Source organism: Lepidochelys kempii, chromosome 22, assembly GCF_965140285.1.
Source record: "Lepidochelys kempii isolate rLepKem1 chromosome 22, rLepKem1.hap1, whole genome shotgun sequence".
Lineage (NCBI taxonomy): Eukaryota > Metazoa > Chordata > Testudines > Cheloniidae > Lepidochelys > Lepidochelys kempii.
In genome coordinates, this window is record NC_136401.1 from 6,363,054 (window position 1) to 6,378,323 (window position 15,270).

Below are 15,270 nucleotides of genomic sequence, written 5' to 3' on the forward strand. Positions count from 1 at the left end.
CCAGTCCTGATTTAACAATGGTCGTGAACAGGACTGGCTGCTTTATTTAAAGATCTGTTCTCGTTCAAAGGGAATGATTGTCAGGCAGGTCTCTGCCAGAGGTCAGGCTCTGATCGCAATGGTCCCTTCCAGCCTTGGGATCTGGGACAGTCCCATGGCTGCCATGAGACCATTGCTCAGTGCACATATCGTCAGCAGCTGGAATGTGGTGACTCCACCATCACCATGGAAGTCGGCCAGGGGCTGGGCCATGAGTGCGGCAATCTGTTCATAAACACACGTCCCGTTTTAACGCCATCCTGGGAGTCTCATGCCGGGTGGGGACATGTGCACTGAGGGTAGCTATAAAATATATGCACTCGTGCTCTTATAGCGTCCAGAGGGCCCAGCAAGGATCTGAGTCCCGGTGTGCTAGGTGCACCATACAAGAAAACAGCTCTTTGTTAAACCTGTTTCCCTCCACCTCCCCACACAGACACATCTCTGGGCAGTACTGTAGAGTGCCTCTAAAGGGTGTTTCTCAAAGTTTCACTAGTTTCTGCTGAGAGTTTTGTGTGGTGCGGTGACACAGGGCCCGGCAAGGGATAAGGTGTTAATAAAAGTGCCGTTCGCTGTTCCAATGCTCCATAGCTCTGTGTGATTTGGGGGTTTCATATCGTATTATCAGTGGCAGCTCTGGCTGTAACAACTACCGTGAAAAGTCGTCGTAACCTTTTATTAAACACACAGAAGGAAAAGCAGTTAGAGCTTCTGAAATGTAAAGTATTACACCAGGTTATCACTTAACAGGACCGCTTATTCCCTTTCCCTGTGGCAGCAGAGTCTCTTGTAGGAAGAAACCCTGTTTGGCAGCCTGTTGTCAGAATTAGAATGGTACTTTTGGGGAAGAGATGCCGTTAGCTGGGCGGCAGCTGGTGTTCTTGCTGTTCTTGTACTTTCAATCCGATCCCGTTTTCTTTAAGACAAAACCAGAGAAACACGCAAAAGGGGAGAGAAAAGAACAGCCCAGAGAAAAGGCAGCTTCTGTCTCTGGTGCTGACCTCCCTTGCAGCCTCGCTGCTGCAGAGAAGCACAGGGCCCAGCCCACGGTTGGCTCAGCCGCTCTGAGACCTGGCAAACCTGTACCGTCGTCGGGCTGTTTAAGGTTGTTGCTTTTAGCTGCCTCTCTGGTCTCAGGCTCACCGTGGTAGCCATGATGGGAAAGCTCACTCCTTCCATCCATCCATCGCCAGCCCGCCATCCGTCCCCTGCCTTGCTGTTCAGTGGTGCCTAATTCATGTCCAGTCACAGCACATTCTGGTGATTTCTATTCTAACAGTTCCTCCCGTTTCTAGACTCTTTCAGCTCGTTGCCATGCCAACCTGTGACTGTACCCGGAGCCTTGCAGACCCCTTACCACAGTTCTTGTAACTTAAACCAGTTGAAACACTTCAGCAAGCTTAAACAGTCTGTTTTAGTCAGCAAGGGCTGGAGACCATGTTCTGTCCCAGGCGGACAGCTTTGAACAACTTGCCTTTCATCACCTCGGACAATGCAGAGTGTAGGCCTCTGGACAGCTTCCCCCATACTCCTTCCTCAGGTGTCCTATCCCTGAGTGACAGTAGCCGTTAACCTTCTCGAATGTGCTTCATTCAAACGGTTTCTCTAATTTCCTGAGCATGTGTGTCCAGGATCGATCTGAAAGAGACATAGCTCTTCCTTCATAAGTCAAATGAAAGCTAACTTTTCTCTAAGATGATGTAATTGTGGCTTCCCAAGTGCAAAATCTATAATCAACTTAAACAGGAACAGTGTATTTACAGTGGGCTAATCCTGCCAGCCATTCCGAGGCAAAACCCCTTCAAAGTCCTTGCAAATCTTGCTGAAGTGAGAATTGCAGGGTTTGGGCTAATTGTTCCGTGAAATTGGTTAGTCTCTAAGGTGCCACACGTCCTCCTTTTCTTTTTACGGATACAGACTAACACGGCTGCTCCTCTGAAAGCTGTCACTATTTAGAGTTCATGATTCAGAATTAACCCTTATGTGGGTCAACACATCACACTACACGCTATTACTCTACTGTCTTATAATGACACTGTAGCATGTTACGTAAGTGGGTCAGACAAGATGATCGGAGCAGTCCGTGAATTCTGTTTGGGACTACTCTTTAGCGACCTACAGCCACCTGATAGTACTGTGAGATGCCACTCTTGTGCACATCTAAAGTTGTGTGATGCACAGGCGCCAACCCTGTGTGTACCCCGGGGCTGGAGCACCCACCAGCAGCACCCCATCTGCTCTCCCCCCCTCCCAGTGTCTCCTGCTCACCAGCAGGCCCTGCCGATCAGCGCCTCCCCCTCCCTCCCCACGCCTTCTGCCTGCAGCGATCAGTTGTTTCGTGGCATGCAGGAGGTGCTTGGGTGGGGGGGTAAGAGGAGGGGCAAGGGCACAGCATGCTCGGGGCAGGGGGAGGAATGAGGCGGGGCAGGGGTGGAGCGGGGGAGGGAAGAGGCAGGGCGGGCCCATGGAGGAAGGGATGGAGTAGGGGCAGAGCCGGAGATCAAGTACTCTCCGGCACATTGGAAGGGCGGCGCCTGTGATGTGACGTGGTCAGACTGGGCATTTTAAGGCATAAGAGAGCATCAGGTAATTAAGGCCATACAGTGGGGTGTGTACGGGGGTCAGAGTTAGAGTCGCACATTCCGTGTTGTCAGCTGCTGATTTCTGTGTGATCAAATGTTCATCCAGAGCGTTCCGAGAGCATAGGGCAGCCATTCGGGGGCGCTAAGTTTGGAGGCGCTAGGTGAGAGCTGTCGCAGGCAGCTGGGAAGTATGCTCCATGATTAAAACGTGAATGCCCTTAACCCTGGAAAAGACCACTTGGAATACAGGAGCTTTTTCCTTTCCACTTGGGGGAGGCCGCTCCCTTTGGCCCTCAGAAGTTCTGGGTGTCACACACAGAGAGACACAGAGTAAGGATGGAGATCTGCTTGTCTCAGCCCGCTGCTTTCAGACAGAGGGCCCAGCTGATGATTGTGACAATCCCATGAGCTCCTTCTTCTTATTAGCCGACTGTTACTCTGCACGATGGCTTCTCCGAGGGCAGTCTCTGGTCAAGCTACCATCAAGCTGTGTAGCTGCAGAGTTCTGCAGGGTCTAATAAACTGTGACTGCTTCATGGTGAATGAACAGAACAGGGCAATGACTGAGTGATCCATCCCACACAATGAAACACTGTAAGTATTCAGATGACAGAATGAGGAGTAATGGTCTCAAGTTGCAGTGGGGGAGGTTTGGTTGGATGTTAGGAAACACTATTTCACGAGGAGGGTGGTGAAGCACTGGAACGGGTTACCTAGGGAGGTGGTGGTTTTTAAGGTCAGGCTTGACAAAGCCCTGGCTGGGATGATTTAGTTGGGGATTGGTCCTGCTTTGAGCAGGGGGTTGGACTCGATGACCTCCTGAGGTCCCTTCCAACCCTGATATTCTACGATTCTATGATCCCCTGCTGTCCACTCCCCACATCTGGCAATCAGAGGTATAGGGACACTCAGAGCATGGGGTTGTATCCCTGACTATCTTGGCTAATAGCCATTGATGGACCTATCCTCAATGAATTTATCTGTTGAACCCGGTTATACTTTTGGCCTTCACAACATTCCTTGGCAACAAGTTCCGCAGGTTGACTGCGCTTTGTGTGAAGAAATACTTCCTTTTGTTTGTTTTAAACCTGCTGCCTCTGAATTTCATTGAGTGTCCCCTGCTACCTGTGTTATCTGAAGGGTTGAAAAGCACTTTCACTTTCCCCACACCATTCGTGATTTTATAGACTGCTATCATATCCCCGCTTAGTAGTCTCTTTTCTAAGATGGACAGTCCCGGTCTTATTAATCTCGCCCCGTATGGAAGCTGTCCCATACCCTTAATCATCTTTGTTGCCCTTCTCTGCCCCTTTTCCAATTTTAACGTGTCTTTTTAGAGATGCGGCGACCAGAACTGCACACGCTATTCAAGGTGTGGCCATACCATGGATTTAGTAAGTGCTGAGCTACACCTGAACTTGCAGTGAAATAGCAAACGCCGCTTTAATTCACTCCTCTTGATTTTGGTGCGGACACTCTGGCAGGTGTCCTAATTTGATTTTGCTAAGATTCAAGCAGCTGTCCCCATGCAGATTTGCATTGAAATAACAGCTCTTTCGTTATTTCAGTGCACACTTGTGACTGGTCCAGCCCTACAGCCTAGTTACACCTGTGCAAACCCACTGAAGAGATTCCACCAGTGTTAGGCATGCTGTGAATTGAAGAACCTCTGTTTCTCGGGATGAAGCATCAGAAGGAGACACACCAGCATAACACCTATTCCAGGGAAGTTTGCGGGGCTGGTAGTTGGAATAAAATAATGCCTTTACTTGTAAATGTGACAGATTTGATACCAAGATCACTGAGTCACAGCTATGGAATCTCATGATGCCTTTTTTAGTCACTTTCTTTAGTAGAGCCACATTTGAAGCCAAAAGGACGCAAACCCCACAAACAGAATTCTGTTGCATGTCGGTCGGCTTTAGTAGGCACAAACTCCCATTGAGTTAGTGAGGAGTCTGTGAGCAGTTACAGGGTACTTGGAATAGTCGAGTGTCTGAGGATAGAGATCAGATTTGAAATGGGCCGTTTACTGACAGTCTTGGCAACAGCAGACTTCTCCCTTGTGCCTTGATGAAACAGGCAGTGGGGGGTGGGTGTGTGTGATGGGGGAGGGGTACAGTTTTCGTCACCAGCTCCAGTTTAGGTTTGTGCTGAGTAATGTACAGATAAATATTCTTGCTCCAGCCTGTGTTTCTGGTAGGGCTGGCTCACTCACTCGCCATGTTTAGGCATATGCATGCCTGTAGTAAATTAATTTTTTGATCTGATTAAGATATTCACCACCTAACTGTTTCAAATCCTTTAAGTCTGTAGCAAACGCCAGTGACCCTGAGAGCTCAGAGAACAATTCCAGAGCCAGACAAGGTGGAGAGGTTAGGAACATCTTTGCAATTCACCAAGGGATGCATTAAAGTGCATTTTCATAGATTCATAATTTTTAAGGCCATCGATGTGTGAGGCAGTGGAGATGCTATCTCCTCTCCGCCAGGCATCTTCTCTGCAGTCAGTCTGAGTGCTTGCTGGGCCAGACTGACTCCAGCCATCCTCGATGCTATGAACCGGGTGAGGTGCTGTCCTCTCCCTAGGCCTGCGCCGGTTTGTTTGGAAACCTCCACTGAGAAGCACTGATGTCAGCACAGGAATAATACAGGACCGGCAGAGATTGCAAATGTTGCTAGCCATCCTCTAGTCAAAGGAATACACCTAGTGGTTAGAGATGAATGAGGATGGAGGAATCTCACTAGCAAAATCCAAAGGCAGTCTTGATGTATCACGTACTTACACGATCCCCCTCACCTCCCAATCTTTACTTTGTTTATCTTTGCACATCCCAGTGAGGCAGGGAAGAACCATTACTCTGGGGCACAGAGACGCTAAGTGACTTGCCCAAGAGCAGGGCAGGGATTTGAACCCGGGTCTCCCAAGTTGAGGGCTAGTGCCCTAACCACTGGACTGGCCCTCCTCTCCTGGGAAGAGAGCTGGTGTGGAGCCCAACTGCCCTGGGAGGGGGAGGCCGATTGCAGCATGAAATGCAGGGTTCTGCAGTGTCCCAAACCTGGATAGGAATGGCCAGGGCCGGCTCTACAGGTTTTGCCGCCCCAAGCAGTGAAAAAAACCTGCCACCACGGCCGGCGGAACGGAGAAGCTGCCGCCGAATTGCCGCCACGGCGGAAACGCTGCCGCCCCTTGCGAACCGCCGGCCCAAGCACCTGCTTGGAGCGCTGGTGTCTGGAGCCGGCTCCGGGGATGGCCACCCTTTTCTGCGGGCACAGGAGAAAACACCGAGCGTTGGGCGCCCTGGCTGTTTCTGCTCCCGTCCACTGGTTCGCAGGTGATTTCTGCCCCAGAACCTGGGCGATCGGTGCTGATGGAGAGGAGCAGGGGGGTTGTGATGGTGAAAAGGTGCACAATCTCCGCTCCTTTCGGGCCGTACCAATGAGCCGGGTGGGTTACCAATGCCACTGTGTCTTTGCAACAAGCCGTTAAGGATGGCACCTTGCAGACTCCTAGCAAACGCGTCTGGGTCCAACTTCCTGCTCAGCTCCGAGTGTGGCATGCTGCAGAAATGAATTTTCTGCCTCCGGTTTGCTGAGGAGACAATTATGCATGAGACAATTACGCTGTGGTCATTTCCTGAGCTCTGTGAGCTCTGCAGTGGGAAGGGTGTTCAGTCTGTCTCCCACCCTTATCAGGGTGTGGGGCTCTCAGATGAGTGGCAGCTGCTCTGGCCCCTGGAGATAGGAATGTTGTCCATCTGATTAGCGGCTTTAAATATCCTGCATCCCCCCTGGGGAAGCGAGTAATCTTGGTTGTACCCAGGGTGTGTTTTCCTCCACTGGACAATCTCAGCAGGTTCTGCAGAGGTCTTAAGACGTCTTTGCTGTTCCTTGTGGACCAGAGCTGTGGTGGTGGAAATCATGGCACTCCTACTCTGCCTGCAGTCCAAGAATAACTGGGCAGCTCGACTAAAATGACCAGCGGTGCAAAAGTTGGTGGTGACATTTCAAATTGTTGTCGTCAGGCTTCAGATTTAATGATCTGCTGAGATGGACGAGGGGAGTTCGTGCCGGTCTTCAAACCGGTCCTTCCTGCTACTGGCAGACTCCTACAGCTCTGCCTCTGATTCCCACAGGAAAGTTTATTTCCACAACCTTCAGCGACAGCTGGTTAATTCCCATTTTAAAAGAGAGTTTATAGCATGCAGGCCCTGATTGGGCAGCCTGTGAATGCGGTTACCGAGCCCCACTGAGTACTGGCTCAAGGCAGAGGCTGTTGGGAAATGGGCAAATCTGTCCCTTCCATGCTTGCTGTAGTCTGGGAGATAAATGAAGATGTTAGTAGTGGGGATTGCCATAGGCACTACCGGAGCAAGAAGTGATCGGTGACCAGGGGAACTGTGTGGCGCGAGACCGAGAAACAGTGCAGTCAGATAAGAATGACGTTTCCTTGGAATGCGCAGCATGGCTGCTCAGGTCAGTCCCTGGAGCACTAGAAAAAGCTGCTTAAACATACAGACACTCCTTTATCTTCCTGGTATCCCTTCCTGAAACAGAGCCACGGTTCGGAGAACTTCCCTTCTAGCACATATGGTCAAACCCCTCCCATCTTGTGACTGGCAGAATCCCCTAAATAGGCATGAAGAATAAATGGACAAACCCCAGCAGCGCCTTGGGGTGTGGCTGGGGTTAGGTGATGAACCCTGGGCAAGTGGGCAAAAGTGCTTGTGGACAAACAGTGGACAGACTCTCCATCGCTGACCATGTTTAAATCAAACTGGATGCTTTTCTCAAAGCTCTGTTCTAGGAATCCTTGTGGGACAGGTCTCTGGCCTGTGTTAGGCAGGAGGCCAGACGAGATTATTACAATGGTCACTTCTGCCTTGTAATCAGTGAAGAACTGATCTCCAAACCTGGAGCTGGGAGAGAGTTTCCCTGGGGTATGCTGGCAGGGGCGTGGCCGTACTGTCCCCTTCTCTGGGAGCACTGAGCTGGGATTGCATGTTAGGCTCCATGGCTTTTATCCTGCGGCTGTGTGGGGGTGTTGCCTAGGCACTGGTTGGCGTTGGACCCATCATGGCGGTCTTTTCCATATTCTGTACTTTTTCATCTGCCCTGGGAGCCGGCTGTTTGTCAAATGCCAGAGCAGCTGCTCACTTCTCGAGAGCAAATAGAGCTGAGCCCTGAACTAGCCTGTTTTGGACTCTTGATCAGCTGTTATCTGCTGGTGGGGAAGGGTGGCCTCCCTGGCACTGATTGGAAGTCAAGAGGTATAGTTTCAGTTCCCGCCCTAGCCACAGACTCCATGTGCACTTGGATAAGTCACTTTATCTCTCTGGCCTCAGTCCCTCCTGTGTACAGTGGGGATGATAATCCTTCCTTTCACCCTTCGTTTGGTCCATTGAAACGGTCAGTTCTGTGGCACAGGGCGATCTTTCGCCATGTGGCTGTACGGTGCGTTGGACCAGGCTTCCAGGGACTATCGTCATAAAAATAACTGTCTGAAAGGTTGATGCAACTTGTAGCTTACCACTGGAGCTGCGAACGAGTGTCCTAACTAGAGTAACATGGCAGAGAGAGATTTCAACTTAGGGATTTTCCTATGCTGAAACATTTGCGGACTCCAGCCTGTGCACGGGGAGCCAGGCGTCACTGCAGAAAACGAGACAGCACTGATCCGGACTGAAAGAGCCCCTTAGCTTTCTCTCGTTCCTTCATGTAACGAGGATTTTAAAATGGAGACCTGCACGCTCCTCCTGTGGTTGCCGTGGTTATTCTTGCCAAGTCAGGAAGTGCAGCCTTTCCACTTTTCCTCCGTTCTCCTGTGCATGTTTTTTATTCCTCCTGTAAGTGTCAATGTGCAGGTTAATGCTGTGAAATGTGGCCCATGAAGATACAAGATGGGCAGACTTGCCAGAACCTTCCCTTTGTATTTCCTGACTTGCATTTGCCATGATATTAGATGAATATACGTTTTTTGGGGTCTAATACATTGAATGTGCCTGTCATGGGGCATGCCTGCTCTACAGAGACTTATAAGGAGAGGCTGAGGGAACTGGGGTTATTTAGTCTGCGGAAGAGAAGAGTGAGGGGGGGATTTGATAGCAGCCTTCAACTGCCTGAAGGGGGGTTCCAAAGAGGATGGAGCTCGGCTGTTCCCAGTGGTAGCAGATGACAGAACAAGGAGCAATGGTCTCAAGTTGCAGTGGGGGAGATTTAGGTTGGATATTAGGAAAACCTTTTTCACTAGAAGGGTTGTGAAGCCCTGGAATGGGTTCCCTAGGGAGGGGGTGGAATCTCCATCCTTAGAGATTTTTAAGGCCCGGCTTGACCAAGCCTTGGCTGGGATGATTTAGTTGGGGATCGGTCCTGCTTTGAGCAGGGGATGGGTCTAGATGGCAGTCTATGATACAGTGCCCCCTGCTGGCCGAGTGTGGCACTGCAGGCACTCCCTGCCTCAGTTTTCTCTCACCCAGGTTTTGTCTGTCCTGGAGATTCACACAGCTCAGTTCCCAGGTTCCAGCCACTCTGAGTTCAATCCCCTCTCACGGTCACAAGTCCAAACAAACACCAAGTACTTTCTCCCCACATGGGCTCTTTCCACTCCTTTCTGGGTTATCTTTCAGGCTCTGGCTCTGGCTCTGGAATACAGCCCTGGCTCCCAGGTTCCTTCCCTGGAGTCCCCTCAGCCTCCTGCAGAGCCTAGCACAGGGCCTTTGACAACTGCCTGCCCACTCTCCAGGTTTCCACCCTGAGTTCAAGCCCTTTTAAAGAAATCACCCAGCTGATCAGGACTGGATGGGGGTTGGGGTTGCAGGGGGCGGGAAGGGGTGGAGGGGTCAGTTCATCCAGCACAGCAGGTGTGGCTAAACTCAGCTACTCTTAAAGGGACATGGCCTCATCCTCAGATTTAGGCAATTTACTTGCTCTGATCTAGAGTGAATAAGTCACTGGGAAGATTTCTGCTAAACTCCTTTTAAATCAGACCTATAAATATTCACTGACAAAACAAAACTTTAAGAGAGAAATGCAGGTAGCAAAGAATTTCCCATGCAAAGCAGGTGAGTTATGAAGCAGCAGCCAGACAAACTGCCCAGAGCAGCAGCAGCTCCTCTGTTCCCAGCGCTTCTGGTTGGACCGGCGGAGAGCATGCAGCGAGCTCCTGGAGCCAAGCATTAGCAGGGTGATGCCATCTTCCCAGTGCACGAAGCTAGGATGGGAAAGTGACTTCTTAGGGTACAATAGAATCATAGACTATCAGGGTGGGAAGGGACCTCAGGAGGTCATCTAGTCCAACCCCCTGCTCAAAGCAGGACCAATCCCCAATTTTTGCCCCAGATCCCTAAAAGGGCCCCTCAAGGATTGAACTCACAACCCTTGGTTTAGCAGGCCAATGCTCAAACCACTGAGCTATCCCTCCCCACAGAGGCAACAAGCTGCAAGACAGGAGGGAATGCTAGAAGGGTGCTTGTTCTTTCAGCTTTCCCTCATCCGAGACACACACAACGTGGCAGAAAGCGATGAGTGTTGGCTCGATTACCCCGTTCTGTTGCACCCATTGAGCTCTAATGTGTTGATACGGATCCGTTCAAAGAGTGCAAATGCCACATACAAGGACCTGAAAACTGGCCACGCGGAGCTTCCCTGTGCATGGCCCTGGTGCTGCGGGGACAGGTCGGTAATGGGATCCTGGTCCAGCTTCCTTCTGCTGGAGTTGCTGTGCCTATGTGCACTGTCGCTGCACACCATGAGCCCAAAGGCCGGACATCATAAAAATCCCCAGTTCCTCATCCGAGCACAGAAATGGGAGATCTCAGCCCTCCTGACTCACAGCACGAGCCAACGACTAACTGCTGGCTGGGTTAGAAAGACCCTTCCCCTGTAGGTGGGTTACTGTGTAACTGTCCTTTCCAGGGGTTTGACACCTTCCTCTGAAGCAGCTGGGGCCGGCCACTGCCGGAGACAGGATACTGGGCTAGACGGACCACGGGGTGGATGTGCGCTAGGGCAATTCCTCTCGCCTATTCTGCGGGGTCTCTAGCATTGGTGGGTCCCGACTGCAATTTGGCTTCTTTTCTTCGCACTCCATGTAACGCTGTTCCAGCCAAGAGAGCGCCCATGAACAGATCACTGCTGCTGCTGACTTCTGCCTGCTAACGCACCAGAGCCGCTGGTTTTAAATGCAGTTTGGCGTCTGTTAGAGCTCTTAGTCTGAGGGCTTGTCGACACTAGAAGTGCTGCAGTGTAGACGCTACCTGCACCAACGGGATGGGTTCTCCCCCCGGCGTAGGTCATCCTTCGACCTAGCGATCCCTTCTTGGGGAGGTGGAAGAATTCTGTCTATACCAGGGGTTATGTTGGCTTAACTGTGCTGCTTAGTGTCGACAAGACTTGAGTGCACGTTAGCAAAGACAGACTGTCCATCACCAAGTGTGTGAAATCGCCCCTGAATTAGTACTGCAAATTGTATTATTCAAATTGATCTCCCTCCGAATGCATTTCCGCAGCCCACGCCCATAAAACTACGTTCTAGTTAATCGCTTTGAGTCACCGAAACCGTTAGGTGAGAGGTGAAACTTCTCTTCAGAGCGGAGCACGGGCTCTCGGTGCTGTGCTCTCATCTACGCACGCCTGCAGCATTGAGGGTCTGCCTACAGCTGACGCGGGCTTGCGGGGCTTGGGTTGCCCGGCTGTTTCATTGCAATGCAGATTTCCCCGCTCAGGCTGCCATCCGAGCTCTGGGGCCCTCCCACCTCGCAGGGCCTTAGAGCCTGGGTGCCAGCCTGAGCCCACAGGTCTACATTGTAATGAAACGGCCCCGCAAGCCTGAGTCAGCTGTGGGTGTCTAACTGCAGTGTAGACATACCCTAAAGGGACAAGCTGAGTGGATGGCTGCTGCCTCTCCGGCCCTCTCCCCTCCCCCCAGCCACCTGTGGCTGAGCCAGGGAACTGATCCACAGGGAGACTCAGGCCTGCAGCTTAGTGGCCTGAGGCCAAATTTTTAACTGAGCCAGTAGCAACCCTGTACTTTGACCAGGCCAGGGAGCATATGGAATAAGTTTGAAAGCATGATGCCAAACTGGGATAATCGGAAGATACCCTGGAGCAAGGGGCTGAGCTGCAGAGGAAGGGCGGTGGCACAAGTCAACGGCGTTCGCGAGTCTGGGATATGATGAATGCACTGACTAGTTGTGGCCCCCCCAAGCAGAGAAACTGCTGGCTCCGCCGGAGGAATTAATGTCTGACTGTGCTGAGTGTGTGCTGTAGAAAATACCTAAATCTTGGCCACATGTCCCGGTTACAGACCAACACACGGTGCTGAGAGTCTCGGGTTAGGGGCTCATTTCACAACCTGCATAGGAGACTGTCTAGCCCCAGCACTCTCATTCTTCCTTCATCCACGCCCCAAAGGTACACTTTCACCTTGTATTGATCCGAGGTGTGATCACCCCAGCCTTGTGGCTGCCCATACTCAGACACCCAGGGCCTGGGCTGTACGAACGCTCTGCTAGCTGGCCTGGTGGTCCCTGAGTCTGCACTCAAGTGCATGCTTTATGTCATATCGGTTGTGGACTCTCTCCCTCCCCAGGCATCAAGGATCCGCAGGACGCCAAGCTCTGCTTGAGGGATCCTGGCACAGGGGCTGGTGGGGGAGAAAGGATTGTAGATTCTGACCTGCACTCTGAAGAGGAGGGAATAATTAAAGGGGGCATTTTTGAGTCCTCCCCCCTCCTCGGTGTCATAGAATCATAGAATAACAGAGTTGGAAGGGACCTCTGGGGGCCATCTAGTCCAACCCCCTGCCCAGAGCAGGACCAATCCCAACTAATTCATCCCAGCCAGGGCTTTGTCAAGCCTGACCTTAAAAACTTCTAAGGAAGGGGATTCCACCACCTCCCTAGGTAACGCATTCCAGTGTTTCACCATCCTCCTAGTGAAAAAGTTTTTCCTAATATCCAACCTAAACCTCCCCCACTGCAACTTGAGACCATTACTCCTTGTCCTGTCATCTGTTATCACTGAGAATCGTCTAGATCCATCCTCTTTGGATCCACCTTTCAGGTAGTTAAAAGCAGCTATCAAATCCCCCCTCATTCTTCTCTTCTGCAGACTAAACAATCCCAGTTCATGGAATCATAGAATCATAGAATATCAGGGTTGGAAGGGACCTCAGGAGGTCATCTAGTCCAACCCCCTGCTCAAAAGCAGGACCCATCCCCAGGTTCCCTCAGCCTCTCCTCATAAGTCATGTGTTCCAGTCCCCTAATCATTTTTGTTGCCCTTCGCTGGACTCTCTCCAATTTCTCCACATCCTTCTTGTAGTGTGGGGCCCAAAACTGGACACAGTACTCCAGATGAGGCCTCACCAATGTCGAATAGAGGGGAACAATCACGTCCCTTGATCTGCTGGCAATGCCCCTACTTATGCAACCCAAAATGCCATTGGCCTTCTTGGCAACAAGGGCACACTGTTGACTCATATCCAGCTTCTCGTCCACTGTCACCCCTAGGTCCTTCTCTGCAGAACTGCTGCCGAGCCATTCGGTCCCTAGTCTGTAGCGGTGCATTGGATTCTTCCGTCCTAAGTGCAAGACTCTGCACTTGTCCTTGTTGAACCTCATCAGATTTCTTTTGGCCCAATCCTCCAATTTGTCTAGGTCCCTCTGTATCCTATCCCTACCCTCCAGCATATCTACCACTCCTCCCAGTTTAGTGTCATCTGCAAACTTGCTGAGGGTGAATCCACACCATCCTGCAGATCATTAATGAAGATATTGAACAAAACCGGCCCCAGGACCGACCCTTGGGGCACTCCACTTGATACCGGCTGCCAACTAGACATGGAGCCATTGATCACTACCCGTTGAGCCCGACAATCTAGCCAACTTTCTACCCACCTTGTAGTGCATTCATCCAGCCCATACTTCCTTAACTTGCTGACAAGAATACTGTGGGAGACCGTGTCAAAAGCTTTGCTAAAGTTGAGGAATAACAGGTCCACTGCTTTTCCTTCATCCACAGAACCAGTTATCTCATCATAGAAGGCAATTAGATTAGTCAGGCATGACTTGCCCTTGGTGAATCCATGTTGACTGTTCCTGATCACTTTCCTCTCGTCTAAGTGCTTCAAAATTGATTTCTTGAGGACATGCTCCATGATTTTTCCGGGGACTGAGGTGAGGCTGACCGGCCTGTAGTTCCCAGGATCCTGCTTCTTCCCTTTTTTAAAGATGGGCACTACATTAGCCTTTTTCCAGTCTTCCCGGACTTCCTTCGATAGCCATGAGTTTTCAAACATAATGGCCAATGGCTCTGCAATCACATCCGCCAATTTCTTTAGCACTCTCGGATGCAACGCATCCGGCCCCATGGACTTGTGCACGTCCAGTTTTTCTAAATAGTCCCAAACCACTTCTTCCTTCACAGAGGGCTGGTCACCTCTTCCCCATGCTCTGCTGCCCAGTGCAGTAGTCTGGGAGCTGACCTTGTTCGTGAAGACAGAGGCAAAAAAAGCATTGAGTACGTTAGCTTTTTCCACATCCTCTGTCACTAGGTTGCCTCCCTCATTTAGTAAGGGGCCCACACTTCCCTTGGCTTTCTTCTTATTGCCAACATACCTCAAGAAACCCTTCTTGTTACTCTTAACATCCCTCGCTAGCTGCAATTCCAGGTGTAATTTAGCCTTCCTGATTTCATTCCTACATGCCCGAGCAATATTTTTATACTCCTCCCTGGTCATTTGTCCAATCTTCCACTTCTTGTAAGCTTCTTTTTTGTGGTTAAGATCCGCAAGGATTTCACTGTTAAGCCAAGCTGGTCGCCTGCCATATTTACTATTCTTTCGACACATCAGGATGGTTTGTCCCTGTAACCTCAATAAGGATTCTTTAAAATACAACCAGTTCTCCTGGACTCCTTTCCCCCTCATGTTATTCTCCCAGGGGATCCTGCCCATCAGTTCCCTGAGGGAGTCAAAGTCTGCTTTTCTGAAGTCCAGGGTCCGTATTCTGCTGCTCTCCTTTCTTCCTTGTGTCAGGATCCTGAACTTGACCATCTCATGGTCACTGTCTCCCAGGTTCCCATCCACTTTTGCTTCCCCTGGGCTGGAATTCTACATTGCCAAGTGAGGGGGGTGAAGCCATTTGGTTAATGAAAACCAGTGCTCCAGGTGAGGCTTGAACTCACAACCTCAGCATCACTCCTCTCAGCACTGCCCTATAAGTGCTGCGCACTAACCAATTGCGCCACTGGGGCACCTGTTCACTGCTCTTCTCCCAGGCCCCTAGGCTGATAAAGGCAAGGAGTGACCCCAAAAAATTCTCAGTGGAGTTGAGTGAGGGTGTTGGTACTTGGTGGGGTGGATGTTATTTCTCAGTGCAATGGTAAATAATGTATGAAAGTCACTCAGATGAGCACTCAAAAGTGAAATGCAGTGAAATCCAAACATCAGAAGGGTACATCTGAAAGGAGAAAGGTTTGCAGTTGAACAAGAAATCTCTTAACACCTCTGTGTCGTGCTTTCTTCATACGATTCACTGAAAATGTTTCTATTTCGGACAAATGCCATTTTTGCAGCGTATGGGACAAATCAGTAGTCCTGTGTTCAGGAAGAAAGGCCCTCCCAAAGCTCCATCGCATGAGGGGCTAAT

At 50.7% G+C, this 15,270-nt stretch overlaps 1 protein-coding gene and 1 non-coding gene across 2 annotated transcripts in view; one reads left to right on the forward strand and one right to left on the reverse strand.

The window, feature by feature from the left end:
* The window catches only part of ESAM (endothelial cell adhesion molecule), an 89,642-nt gene that overhangs the window by 21,738 nt on the left and 52,634 nt on the right, over positions 1–15,270 (forward strand). The gene's annotated exons all lie outside the window — the stretch shown is intronic.
* TRNAI-UAU (transfer RNA isoleucine (anticodon UAU)) lies at positions 14,782–14,875 on the reverse strand. The gene is made up of 2 exons: positions 14,838–14,875; positions 14,782–14,817 (listed from the first exon to the last, which is right to left on the reverse strand). It is a non-coding gene; the product is annotated as a tRNA-Ile (tRNA).